This window comes from Lissotriton helveticus, chromosome 8 (assembly GCF_964261635.1).
Source record: "Lissotriton helveticus chromosome 8, aLisHel1.1, whole genome shotgun sequence".
Classification (NCBI taxonomy): domain Eukaryota; kingdom Metazoa; phylum Chordata; class Amphibia; order Caudata; family Salamandridae; genus Lissotriton; species Lissotriton helveticus.
The window spans coordinates 1,505,489,290-1,505,504,075 of record NC_136069.1 but is presented as its reverse complement, the minus strand read 5'-3'; the positions used below and the strand labels follow the sequence as shown (position 1 = coordinate 1,505,504,075).

Here is a 14,786-nt window from a genome sequence, read left to right as displayed (position 1 = left end):
CCACAATCTTATTCCCAATGCATTTCGAGCAACTTTAATTGCTCTTCGTCAGGGGAAGCTGTTGCAATAAAATAAAGTAAAACCCATGTTAATCCTCCATTTTTTCCCAGCATATTTAACTGACCTTACATACTGTAAACATAACCTTCGTGTTTCTCCCCCCTTGTTTCTATAACTGAAAAGTCTTCACATTAATTCGCCCACACTTACCCTTTAACTACAATCAAAAGTGTTGCTAAACGCGGTAACCTCCCCCTCTCCTACCTCGATGTTAAACCTGCCAAAATTGCATCCGCGTTATTATTTAAACTTAAACAACTGAACCGCCCCGGTAAATTAAGACTGTCATAAATATCTCAACCACTGTTCCATAATGTGTGCTTACTCCCTGTTTCCCATCCCATCCCATCCTGCCGTTTCGTTGCTCAACCTACCCTAGCAACGAAACGGCACAGAAAAGACACGATTAGCATCTTGAAGCAGGTAACCTTTAGTTCACGAAAGATTTAATAGTTTTATTTTAATTACAACAGGATGGGAAACAGGGAGTAAGCACACATTATGGAACAGTGGTTGAGATATTTATGACAGTCTTAATTTACCGGGGCGGTTCAGTTGTTTAAGTTTAAATAATAACGCGGATGCAATTTTGGCAGGTTTAACATCGAGGTAGGAGAGGGGGAGGTTACCGCGTTTAGCAACACTTTTGATTGTAGTTAAAGGGTAAGTGTGGGCGAATTAATGTGAAGACTTTTCAGTTATAGAAACAAGGGGGGAGAAACACGAAGGTTATGTTTACAGTATGTAAGGTCAGTTAAATATGCTGGGAAAAAATGGAGGATTAACATGGGTTTTACTTTATTTTATTGCAACAGCTTCCCCTGACGAAGAGCAATTAAAGGTGCTCGAAATGCATTGGGAATAAGATTGTGGCTGCAATTCATGAATGAAATGTCCTTACGCAATATAATGAGAGGCCTGGATGGGCACAATTACTTTGTGTGAAGCTAGAGGATATTTGGACAGCTTAATCGCGATTAATGAAGTTAAACTGGACAAACTATGAAGATTTCAAATAAAATGGATTTAAACATGAAAAACTTGTAACGCATTGTTTTGAAGCTGTGCAAAGGGGTTTGCGACAAAGTTTTTGCTGCATTTTTTATTGATTCTATAACCCCGTGCAACGAGGCGAGGCACGGTCCCTGACTGCACGCGTAACAAAGAAGAAAATGACAAAAGGGTAGAAATAATGTCTAAACAGGTGTGCAACGGCTACCTTCACATGCATTTACAATGAAACTCTCTCCTCACCCAAGCTGTGATGCACCCGAGATCAAATCAGAAACCAAGATTAAACGGATATAAAAATAGGACGTCCATACGATGAAAGCTGTTAATTTTCATGGAGAAATACAAGAGACTCGTGGATATCTCTTCTTTTTATGAGATTTTTACGTCGTAAACAGCATATTGTGACCATAAGGACAAGCACAAAATGATTTGATTCACCACGAATATGCACTATGAATTCACTGTGTAATTTGGTAGTAACACATTATATATGTTAAGTTTGTCTAAATTGATGGTTATGATTTGGTGCACAGGTCAGTTTTGTTTTAATGGAAAGCACATATTTTGTTTTGTATAACGATCAGGTGGTAAAAATGAGTTTGAAACTGAGGGCAGAAACACAGGGGTTAATAATATGCTGATCGGTGATGGGGTGGAGTTCGAAATGAAGGTAATGATGACACAGGTACAATCTGCGCAGAAGCGAAAGTTTAAAAAGTGCGCGCAAAACCATCAGGGTAGGTTGAGCAACGAAACGGCACAGAAAAGACACGATTAGCATCTTGAAGCAGGTAACCTTTAGTTCACGAAAGATTTAATAGTTTTATTTTAATTACAACAGGATGGGAAACAGGGAGTAAGCACACATTATAGAACAGTGGTTGAGATATTTATGACAGTCTTAATTTACCGGGGCGGTTCAGTTGTTTAAGTTTAAATAATAACGCGGATGCAATTTTGGCAGGTTTAACATCGAGGTAGGAGAGGGGGAGGTTACCGCGTTTAGCAACACTTTTGATTGTAGTTAAAGGGTAAGTGTGGGCGAATTAATGTGAAGACTTTTCAGTTATAGAAACAAGGGGGGAGAAACACGAAGGTTATGTTTACAGTATGTAAGGTCAGTTAAATATGCTGGGAAAAAATGGAGGATTAACATGGGTTTTACTTTATTTTATTGCAACAGCTTCCCCTGACGAAGAGCAATTAAAGGTGCTCGAAATGCATTGGGAATAAGATTGTGGCTGCAATTCATGAATGAAATGTCCTTACGCAATATAATGAGAGGCCTGGATGGGCACAATTACTTTGTGTGAAGCTAGAGGATATTTGGACAGCTTAATCGCGATTAATGAAGTTAAACTGGACAAACTATGAAGATTTCAAATAAAATGGATTTAAACATGAAAAACTTGTAACGCATTGTTTTGAAGCTGTGCAAAGGGGTTTGCGACAAAGTTTTTGCTGCATTTTTTATTGATTCTATAACCCCGTGCAACGAGGCGAGGCACGGTCCCTGACTGCACGCGTAACAAAGAAGAAAATTACAAAAGGGTAGAAATAATGTCTAAACAGGTGTGCAACGGCTACCTTCACATGCATTTACAATGAAACTCTCTCCTCACCCAAGCTGTGATGCACCCGAGATCAAATCAGAAACCAAGATTAAACGGATATAAAAATAGGACGTCCATACGATGAAAGCTGTTAATTTTCATGGAGAAATACAAGAGACTCGTGGATATCTCTTCTTTTTATGAGATTTTTACGTCGTAAACAGCATATTGTGACCATAAGGACAAGCACAAAATGATTTGATTCACCACGAATATGCACTATGAATTCACTGTGTAATTTGGTAGTAACACATTATATATGTTAAGTTTGTCTAAATTGATGGTTATGATTTGGTGCACAGGTCAGTTTTGTTTTAATGGAAAGCACATATTTTGTTTTGTATAACGATCAGGTCGTAAAAATGAGTTTGAAACTGAGGGCAGAAACACAGGGGTTAATAATATGCTGATCGGTGATGGGGTGGAGTTCGAAATGAAGGTAATGATGACACAGGTACAATCTGCGCAGAAGCGAAAGTTTAAAAAGTGCGCGCAAAACCATCAGGGTAGGTTGAGCAACGAAACGGCACAGAAAAGACACGATTAGCATCTTGAAGCAGGTAACCTTTAGTTCACGAAAGATTTAATAGTTTTATTTTAATTACAACAGGATGGGAAACAGGGAGTAAGCACACATTATGGAACAGTGGTTGAGATATTTATGACAGTCTTAACTTACCGGGGCGGTTCAGTTGTTTAAGTTTAAATAATAACGCGGATGCAATTTTGGCAGGTTTAACATCGAGGTAGGAGAGGGGGAGGTTACCGCGTTTAGCAACACTTTTGATTGTAGTTAAAGGGTAAGTGTGGGCGAATTAATGTGAAGACTTTTCAGTTATAGAAACAAGGGGGGAGAAACACGAAGGTTATGTTTACAGTATGTAGTCAGTTAAATATGCTGGGAAAAAATGGAGGATTAACATGGGTTTTACTTTATTTTATTGCAACAGCTTCCCCTGACGAAGAGCAATTAAAGGTGCTCGAAATGCATTGGGAATAAGATTGTGGCTGCAATTCATGAATGAAATGTCCTTACGCAATATAATGAGAGGCCTGGATGGGCACAATTACTTTGTGTGAAGCTAGAGGATATTTGGACAGCTTAATCGCGATTAATGAAGTTAAACTGGACAAACTATGAAGATTTCAAATAAAATGGATTTAAACATGAAAAACTTGTAACGCATTGTTTTGAAGCTGTGCAAAGGGGTTTGCGACAAAGTTTTTGCTGCATTTTTTATTGATTTTGTGACTCCAATGCCAGCTAACTGACCTCTTGGTCTGAGCTGATGGACACAGCAAGATCCAAAGGCCTCTGCAACTACCCAGTTGACCTGCTGCAACCGGATCTGCCTGAGCCCTGCTGGTCTTTGCTGGAGTGAGTACCTGATTCCCAAGAGGGGCCTCCCAGTCTCTGGAACCTTGGTGTGGAATCAGCTGAGCTCCTTCGCAGGGAAGAGAAGAAATTCTGACGTTTTGGGCTCTTCACGACCGCGAAAGGGCCCATTGCCACCCACGGCCATCGCCAAGCTCATGGGAACCTGATTCTTTGTGCTACAGAGCCTGTCAGCGACGACTGACAATGGGAGATCTGCACTGTGCGTTACATGATGACCACCCACAACGCTCTCCCTGCTCCTTGCGAACTGGACTCTGCGCTGGACTTTAGGAGGTAACTTTTTCAGTGGGACTAACCTGGTCCCTGTGTCCGGCCCGGGCTCCATCGTGATCAGCATGACCTTGTGACTTTCACCCATTCTTGCACGACCACCAAGCTTTGGGCTTTTAGGTGCTATTCTTTCCTTAATTCTTTGAAATTGCATATCTATGGTTCAACTGATTGGATTTTTGTTATTTTGGTGCCCAAGAGTTTATTACATTACTGTTTGTGTCCTACATAAATACTTCACACATTGCCTCTAGGTTAAGCCTGACTGTCAACTTACCATAGTTAAGCACTGGTTAATTTAGTGACTTTTGTGGTTCACCTTGAAAAGAATTGTGGTTGCTTCTTTGAACAGTTTCACTCCCGCTCAATTAGTAACACAAATAAATGCCTGGCAAATTGAGGAACAACCTATAGGCGAAGAATTTCCAGGAAGGTACCACACCGTGAAAAGTTGTTTTTAAAGTTGTTTTTCCCACACTAGAAAGGACCTCTGTCTTTGTCACTAGAATATGCCAGCTTTTTCACCCAGCTGGTAACTGAATTACTCGTTACTAGAATGTTAATCTTATTACAATAAAATTATAGTGAAAATAATATGTACCCTTGTATCTCTGCAGCTCTGACGTATGCAATTATGTGCCCCGATGCTCCATAAAGTTAGAAAACGAATGATTCGTCCTGGGGCCTTTGTTGCGCAACATTTTCTCTGACGCATCGATCAGATGTTTCATTTCAAACGAAATTACAACAGTGCGCGGAATGCAGAACTTTATTAAGATGTTTGAGATCTCCTATTACAGAAATGAATCTCCTTTGGCACAGTGACTGCGCACGAGGACGCCAGCGCCAGGTCACATGCCTGCACTTGGCAACAGAACTGCACACTCAGATGAAAGTTATGACTCGGCCTGAAATCTAATAAACTTTGAGCACGCACAGGCCCATGGGCGGATCTCGGCGCTTTCGACAGATGTTGAAATACAGCTTGAATTGTTCTCGCTTGAATTCAATTGCCAAATAATTTGCGCTGCTTGGGACTTTGCTTTTGCAACCACGGGTCATGATAGATTCAAGCTAAAATATGTTTGTGTTTTTCCAGTTACGAGGTTACCTCTGCTCTCCGTATAAGTGAAACTGGCAGAAGCTGGCATTATCTAATCTTGGTCGAGGCTCTTTGAAGGGGGCGCAGAAAAGGCTGCAGACTAAAAATACAGCATTGATATAGTTTTGGCAATGATTGAAAGGTATTTGATTACATTTAAATTCCAAGGGATTGAAAGGTATTTGATTTAATGTCAAATTAATTTACGGGCAAGTGGGAGAGAGATTGATTTTAGCCAGATATTTAGACCGAGTCGCTTCAAGGTGGCACCACTTATCCAGCAATTTGTATTTAGTGTTCCTGATGGCACGGTAAGCAGCTGTCTGTTGGCACTCTTGCCACATGCCCGTGTCTGTTGGCACAGCGCCCTATAAAAGCCCCGAACAGTTGGTTTGTAAAAGACTGTAAACGTGAATGTTTGAATCCACTCTTAATTTTGACATTTGCACAAGAAAGGCATATTAAAATATTTTGAAAACAAAGAGGAATTTATTTGAAAGGTAGAGAGGTGTCAAACGTAGTACAAAAAGGCTTCTTTAATTCAAGATAAACGAAAAAGGTATTTCCTTTTTTTCCCTGTCTCATAGACAGAGGTTCTAGAATAGGAGGCTAATGAAAGCCCCCGAAGACCCGAAAGGAGTTCAGACCGAGAATGAATAGTAATAAGTCAATTAGTGGTGTTTGTTTCTTGCAGCATAAGCAAGGGCAAGTGGTAAGCAGAGTTTAGAGAACACCTTACAACCCTCCTCTTGCTGTCTTAGAAGGCAAATCTGTTTACATTCGTCTGGATATAAACTAAGGGCATTTTGTAACTTGATTTTTAGTGACACTGTTTCTGGGGTCTTGGAGAAGTGGGCGTAGGTAGCTTGTGAGGAGCAATGCAATAGCACACACAGATGTGTGGAAGAACAGACAAGAAGCACTGGTAAAGCCAATAGTTCACACCTTTAAAATTGCTAGCAGAACTATTGGGATTGCTAGGGATTGTTTACATTGGCAAAACCTAAACAAATGACTTTCCGCGATGGGGGGTGGTATTTCACAATGTGTACAGAGGCAAGCAGACGCATGAGCTGCAATCTTGCAATGCATATTTTTTTATGAGAGGCAAATATTCCATAAGGACCTGTGGTGGGCACTAGGAATGCTATCAGATCAAGGAGGGAGCCGAGACTAACAAGACCATCCAATCATGAGCAAGGGACTGACCCAAAGCCCACTCTCTGTTTGGTTTGTCCAAATAGGTCTTCGATAGCTGACAAGCTGCCTGCAGTCAAGCCTTAAAAACTTTTTAGTATCGATTGTAAAGTTTGTGTGTAATCAAAATGAGGCACGTTGGGCCCCTTTTAGTTGTTAAAAATCGGATGGAAACAGATTTTAAATAAGATCAAAAAAATATTAATAACAGAACACTTTGATTTAGTGGTGTTTTTAAGTCTCAAATTATGTAACTGAACATGCTCAACTGCATTAAGCTTTTTGCTGTTTGTTAGATAAACCTTGTCCATTATTGGCATACCATTCAAGGTTAGCCAGTCTTAAATCTCTATAATACAGCAGCTCTTATATAAGTCAAGTATGAGCAACTGGACTATCTGGGAAATACGAAATATGGTACAGAAATAACAGTCCTATCGGATACTGTGCACGCATTGCGCCAGAAGCTTGTTACTGCGGGGGCAGAGGACTCAAAGGCCCAGAGACCAGCGGGGGCCTCAAGTGGACCGGAAGCCCCTCGCTACGGGGGATACTTTAGCTGCTCGCTTCTCCCGCTCCGCGGGAGACGCATCGTGCCAGAAGCGCCAGAAGCTTGTTTCTGCGGGGGCAGAGGACTCAAAGGCCCAGAGACCAGCGGGGGCCTCAAGCGGACCGGAAGCCCCTCCCCCTCATCATCATCAGGCGCATTTAATCGGTGGCTGACTCCCGCAATGCGGGACGCGCGTGGGCGGGCGCCGGGCTAAGCCTGGGCAAAGGGCGGGCCATCTGTGGCCGAAAGGGGCCGGGCATGGCCACCCCACTTGCAGCTTGTTTTAAGGATCACGGACTCCAGGAGGCCAGGTATGTGTTAATTACACAAAGTGACAGAAACACCATTGTAAGAACACTGCCCCCCTGACTGCCTTTAAGCAATAAATTGACACCATTGTCAGAATGAGCAAACGGAAGGGGGTAGTTGGAACACTAGATGATTTCTTCACAAGGGCAGAATCGGTGATTATACACAAGATACAGGCAACTGAGAGACGATTGTCATTAGACCTTGTTCCGCCACAATCTCGTTTGTCATCACAGGGTACCTTGGACCTAACTTCATCGGGCTGTCTAAGATCTTCCTCCGTGCCCTTGAGTCCTTATTTATTTTATTTTGGAATTTTATAAAGCGCTTAGTTACGCTCTCCGGCGTGTCCCTGCGCTGAGAGTGAATCTGTGGGAGAGTGGGAAATTAAGGCAGTGCTAGGCGAAAAAGGTGGGTCTTGAGGGCTTTGCGGAATTTAGCCTCAGAGGGTTCCAGGCGTAGTTCAGTAGGGAGCAGGTTCCAATTCTTGGCTGCGAGGAGTCTGAACGATCTTCCCCCCATACGAGCTTTACGGATTTTTGGGACAGCAGCCAGACCAGTGCCAGAGGATCTAAGCATCCGCTCTGGTCTGTAAAGGGTAATGAGACAATTGAGGAGGGGAGGTGACCTCCCTCCAAAGATGCGATGACATATGCATATGTCCTGTCATTGTAGTTACAAATACTAAGTCTCCACTTGCTTCTATCAATCAGGACCTAAGTGCCCCTGCTAACAATACCCAAGGGACTCTGAGTAAGACTGCCAGAGGACGGACAGCGGTCGCTACTGCTCTCGGGGGAAAGAAAAATGCGATTAAATTAAACCAATTAAAGCATAGGCAAAAAAAAACAGACTCTAACACGGGCACCCCGTGTAATAGTGATGGTACCAGTGGTGATGGAATAACCGAAGCCCAGATGTGTAATTCTATTTCTACCCAGACTGAAGATCCCTGGGTAAATGGCTCCAATACCACTGACATGGGTATTGAAATTTTAGACACTTTAATGGAAGGTTTTGAGTCCAGATTGGATGACATGATGTCCTTTGGGAGAAAATGTCTAAGAAACACACTGTGATAGATAAATCAAATAGGGGTGGGGTCGGGGAAATTTCTTCGCAACCAGCGCCCAAAGACCAAACAAATGATCAAATTAACTGTATTGGTGACCGCAATCCCGAATCACAGTAGATCCTATAGTGCTCTCCCAAGCTGCCCCTTGTCACCGATGTGGGACAGGGGGAGCCCCTCCGGAAACAAATGAGGGTCATGTTAATGGAAGCAGCGAGTTGCCGACAAGGAGGGACGGCATAGGTACTTATAAGTGGTCGAGCAATCAGGGTTAGGCAGCCCAAGCAGGGTCAAAGGCCAGCAAATGTCATCAATACTGTGAATGGTGATCCCAGCAAGCCCGGCCTTGACTCCAACTTTAATTCAGACGTACTACATCTCCCTCCAGCCTCTGCCCCATATGTGCTAGTCCTAACTGACGTCCCTGCGCTTAGGAAGGGACAGAAAGAGGCTTGGTGTGATTTGCAAAACAAGTCGGTAGACTGGCTTCACAAACATAAAAAGTTTGACCCGTATAGGAGAGATGAAATAATTATGGCCAGGTGAGTAGGGTGGGTAGGACCATCAAACAAATCCATAGACGGGGATTGAATTGTTTTAAACTTTAGAAGACCCCAGTTGGTCCGTCGCATTTTATCTATCACAGAAGAAACATTTAACCTTCTATCTAACATTAGCACTCTCCCTTTGGGCTATTTCTACAAGCCGCCGCCAATTCCAAATAGAAGCATGGAAATAGTCATGCCCCTATCTAATGGATTTCACGCTCTGTCCACTCTGGACACACAAGATTGACTCTTAGACATGGCACCTAATGTAGAATTGGGCCACTGACAAATACCAGAATCAGAGCAAATTGCCCCCTAGAGAGGTCACAATCAATAAAAATGTGGCACTGATACTAGATTGAGTGTTTTGAGCTGGAACGTGGCAGGTCTACGCACAAGACTTGACAATGTAGACTGGGTAAATATGATTAGGACATATGATATTGTCATGTTCCAGGAAATATGGGCCACAGACTAATTATATATTGAAGGGTTTCATTGCTTCAGTGTGTTATCTCTAGCACCTAGGATGGGGAGACCCTCGTGTGGATTGTTCTTGGGAATCAATGTGGCCGCAGGCGGAAGTTTTAAGGCAATTCCATCTGATAGTTTAGACTATCAAGTGATATTGTTTAAAAGAGGGATTCATTTTCACCTGATAAATTTTTATAACAATGATTTTAAGTCAGTTCCAAATAAGAGCTTTATAAAGCTCTTTGATTTTATATCGGATCTGGACAATCAGTCCAATAATTGGGATTGATTGGGCATTATACTGGGGAGGGATTTTAATGCCAAATTACTGGATATACATTCTGAAAAAGGACCGGCCTATTATAGCAAATCGACAAGCAGAGGCAGAGAACTGAACCGGTTCATAAGATCACATAACTTGTCTAATGTTATGGACCTGGTTACGGGGACAACGATAAATAACCATCCAACCTACAGGGGAAGGGGTTGCAGCTCCACCATAGATTTTATTTTTGTATGCCCTCTGATAGAAAAGCAACTGGCATCTGCCGAGGTGGTGCTCACTGATTTCGGTGATCATAACCCCATTAAGATAGTAATATACACCGCCCAAAGGCCGACTTTTCAAACTGAATGTGGAGCCACAAATTTAATAATGTCAACAGACAATTTAAGACTATGTTGGAGGGGGGTCGACAATTCTGAAATAGTTAGGAAATTGGCAGGGGACAATATGTCCCTTATTGAGTCCTGCCTTTCATTAGATCGACCACCGGGACAGATAATTGGAGATTTTGGGAAGATCTGTCAGACGGTCAAAATCCTCCTTTCCAAATCCTTTCCTGAAGTAGCACCTAACCCCAGATGGTTTAACCAGGATTGTTCACACACAAACAAGAAATTACGTAGGGCCCTTTCAGCTACCCGAGGTGTATAACAGAAGTTAAACTGGCCAGAAAAAATTACACAAATGTAATTAACGATAGGAAGAAGGACCTCCTGATTGACCGCTGGGACAAGCAGTCTGAGGCTGCTGGCCAGAGCAAGAGCAACATTTTTTGGGCAGCTGTTAGGGACGTCCGCTCTATGGGCCAGTCCGTGACACCCATTAGCTGTAATATAGCCAGCGAGGTATGGGTGGAACATTTCTCAGGTATTTATACCCCCCACCCCTATGTGAGGCAACTTTCACCCCAGGCAGCCCAGTCCCCATAGATATAAGTATTTTAGAAGTCATGGAAGCTATTAATCAGAGTTTAGCTAATAAGGCGCAGGGCCCGGATCGGCTTTCCATCGATTTAATTAAGTGGAATACAGCTTTTTGGGGCCCTTTACTTTTGAATGTTTTTAATAACTTAACTATAACTAAAATACCTGAGACCTGGGCAAGAAGCATTATAGTCCCGATTTTTAAGAAGGGAGATAGATCCCTTCCGTGCAACTATAGACCCATCTCCCTTATAGATATCACCCTCAAAATTTTAGGAATAGTTTTATATAATAAAATTGCGGGATGGACAGAAGAAAATGCTATTTTGGACCCATGTCAGCTGGGGTTCAGGGGAAAGGTGGGAACCGTCGAACAATGCCTTAATTTAAACTTAATTCTGGGAAAATATACCATCGCAAGGAGGACCCCAGTCTACATGGCCTTTATGGATTTGTCTACAACCTTTGATCTAGTTAATAGGTCAAGGCTGTGGGCCATCCTTTTGGCATGTGGGCTGGATGAAACATTAGTTAATTTCCTAGCGTACTTACACAGAGACCTCCAGGTTCAAGTGAGGATAGGGATGGGTGGAGAGGTTTCGGGGACCATTGACATTGGCAGAGGCGTCAGACAAGGATGCGTGTTGGCACCCCTGCTTTTTATCATATATATCAACGGGCTGAATGCCTCTCTGAAAACGGCTACTAAAGATGTTCCATATGTTAATAAAGTGCCCATCCCGGTACTTCTCTACGCATACGATGCGGTTCTCATAGGCCGTACCCCAAATTCTTTGCGTCTTCTTGTCCAAAATTTTAATAATTATATGAAAGAGCTAGACCTTCGAGTACATTTAAAAAATCCTTTCTTATGAGTAGTGGCCCCGGTAAGCGTGATTTAGGAATGATCACAATAGATGGTCAAAAACTGACCTCGGTGAAATCATTTGTTTACCTAGGGTTGGCCTTTGCTGCGAACGGCTCCTGGAGTGAGCATTTAGCTCACGCCAGGAGCAAGTTCTCAAAGGCCACCAACTCAATCTTAAGCTTACTCCGCCCTAAGACCACGGGTGCTCTATTAGCAGTACAGAAAATATACAAACTACAATGTGCCACGGTGGCAACATATGGTGCAGAAATTTGGGGAACTGTTAATTGTTCAGCAATTCAGCGTGAAGAGAACCGGTTCTGCAGGAAATTGCTGAACACCCCAATCTCAACCCCCCAATACATATGTCACAAGGAGCTCAATATTAATTTTATAACTGATTTTATTCGAACAAGGCCAGCACTTATGTGGGCATCAGTGTGGAAAAATGAAGTGACACAACATATTATTAAGGATTGTCTCTTAATGGGGGAGGAACTCAAACAGCCAGCAGCATTAAGTACTTGATAAATACTCCACCGGGCTGAGTTTTACATGATTGGCGAAGATTCAACCCAGACATTCTAAATAGAGAAGAAGCAGGAAAGGAAAAGAGATTGACTGAAAAAAGAAGGACTGTAAAAGAAGTAGTAAGAGTTCAAGAACTGGAAATTGCAAAAAGAGGGACAAGGAAAGAGAAAACAAGAGAAGGAGTCAAATGGGTGAGAAATTGGAAAGGAAGGACAGCGATAAAAGCGGTGATTAGGAGAAGGTTCCAGTTGAGTGCATGATGCAGACGGAGAAAGAGGGAATGTAATGGAGAGCTAGAACTTTATTATTAAGTTGTAGAAGAAGGCGAGGAAGGGAGGACTAAGAAGGTAATAGGAGTTATTATTTTGCTAGAGTAAGCATTTCTGGGTGTGTATGTGTAAGGCTGAGAAAGTGTGTGTGTATGTGCGTATTTGATTGTCACAGAGTGAGTGTTTGTGTGGCAGTGTAAGCTGTGGATCTCTGACACCTGGTGGCTACACACAGCATAATATGTTCACCCTCACATTAAGTTGCATCATGACCTAAAGATAGCGTTTCTGGTATGTGAGTCGCGCCCCCGACTATTGTATTCACTCATGTGATAGTCTGGACTTTCCTGGCATAAGGTAGGCATATTGTTCATTACAGTGGCCATTTCTGGTGTCTAGTGACCACCACAGCCGTCTGGTGGTCTCCTCTGCCATAAAGTGGGCATTCATGATATCTGTGGATATCTGTGGACCTCCCCTGTTGTCAGGCTAACATTCCTGGCATTAGGTGTCGATCTGTGGCATAAGGTAGGTACCATTGAGAAATTGTCGCCATCCTAATACTTATCATAGACATCACTGCACAAGGTAACAACTCCAGGCATGTAGTGGTTGTCTAAGCATGTATTCCTGGCAGTCAGGTCGCAATGTAAGCACTGGTGCACCAGTCTGACAGAGAGAAACAACATGATTTGACCATGTGTGCACCATGGATGGGTCAGGCATCTGCCATCTTACATTAGGATATGTGTCGCTATCTATACCAACTAGCGAGAAAGCTTGGTAGATTGTGCAGAATTGTGCGAGCGTTTTCTATATTTAGGATCCAGACTCTGAAAATGTAAATAAAAATCATTTGTATAAATGTCAGCGTTAGCATAGACATTTTTTAAACAGAGGAAATACAATTTGCTGACACTACTTCATTATTTGTTCTGTTGTGTCAGCTAAAAACGGTCAAATAGCCCGAGGTTGAAACATGTTGCTTCATCCGTAGTAAAATGGGAACTCCCTGTTTCAGAGGTTGTGGGAACTGCAAGAGTGACTTCAGGGACAGTCACGTACAAAGCCCCGGGACCTCTTGTGTTGTCCCCAGTCCAGTTACATGATTTCCGGATGACTTGTTGCAGCAGGTGGCTGCCCTGAAGGCCTCTCTAAGTTCTACACCCTTGATGGGCATTTAGAGTGCTGGTGGGCCCCCACCGCGGGTGATGGCGCCCCTCCTTCACTTCTGGGATCTGAATTTCCTGCTCCGACGGGCACATACCGCAGGCCCCTTTCAAGTGGATAACATGAGGTTTTCCATTTTCCCTGACTATACTCCAGCTATGCAGCGGCATAGGCATCCTTCCTTGCTATCAAGTAAAGCTTGCGTGAAGAAACTATTACTTACGCCCAGCCAGGCTGCAAGCGCAACTAGATAGAAGTTCAATGTTTATGGGAGAGGTGTGGCGCCGCGGCCAGGGCGACTGACGCTGTAATCTGGGGATCAGGGTTCGATCCCCGGCTCCGGCGGCAGGTTAGCCCAGCACCATGTGACTCTGGGCAATAGCTCGCTTAATCTTCCCGACGGCCCCCAGCGCCTAGAGACCCTTACGGGTGATTGTGCGCTTTACAAATGTGGATTATTATTTATTAATGTTTCCGCCCTCTGTGATCTTGTCTTTAAATGTGACTCAGAGAACACAATTCACAGTAATTTAATCAGAATTGAAGGCACAGCGTCCTCCCCCTGGTGGAGTGGGAGGAAAGCCAAATGGTCATCCGTGGGCACTGTATGACTAACAGGGTGGGGATCAGGGCGCCGTTACATGCTGAGATCACTTGGAAAGCGGATCTCCAAACAGAACTGGCCCCTCCAGGTGGGAGGGAGAAGGTATATTACAGTTCAGGAGTTAAAGGGAGCCATTAAGGCACTGGCCATGGGCAAAAGACCTGACGGATGGTTTGCCCATGGATTTTTATTCCATATATGGCGAGTCCCTTGCTGCTATTGTAACTGAATTATTCAATGAAGCCAGGGCCTGTCGTAGCCTCCCTTCCACGTTACGAGAGGGCTTGCTTGTTCCCCTCCTAAAGAAGGATAGAGCTGGGGACAGAGGGACCTCCTATAGGCTACTTTCTGTCCTGAAGGTGGACTATAGGATTCTGAGCAAACTCTTGGTGAACTAATTTCTCCCCCATATCAGTGACTTCGTTCATGAAGACCCAAGGGCTTTATTCCTACCTGAAGCACTGAAGCACTATACCTAATATACGACAGCTGGTGCACGTAATGCCTGAGTCGTGTGATGAATAACC

General features: G+C 43.3%; 1 long non-coding RNA gene across 1 annotated transcript; it reads left to right on the top strand.

Annotated features, from left to right (window-relative positions):
• Window positions 1-441: 441 nt before the first annotated feature.
• Window positions 442-5,831, top strand: LOC144773454 (uncharacterized). The gene is made up of 4 exons (XR_013599982.1): window positions 442-483; window positions 876-1,865; window positions 2,258-3,247; window positions 3,638-5,831. It is a non-coding gene; the product is annotated as an uncharacterized LOC144773454 (long non-coding RNA).
• Window positions 5,832-14,786: the final 8,955 nt, after the last annotated feature.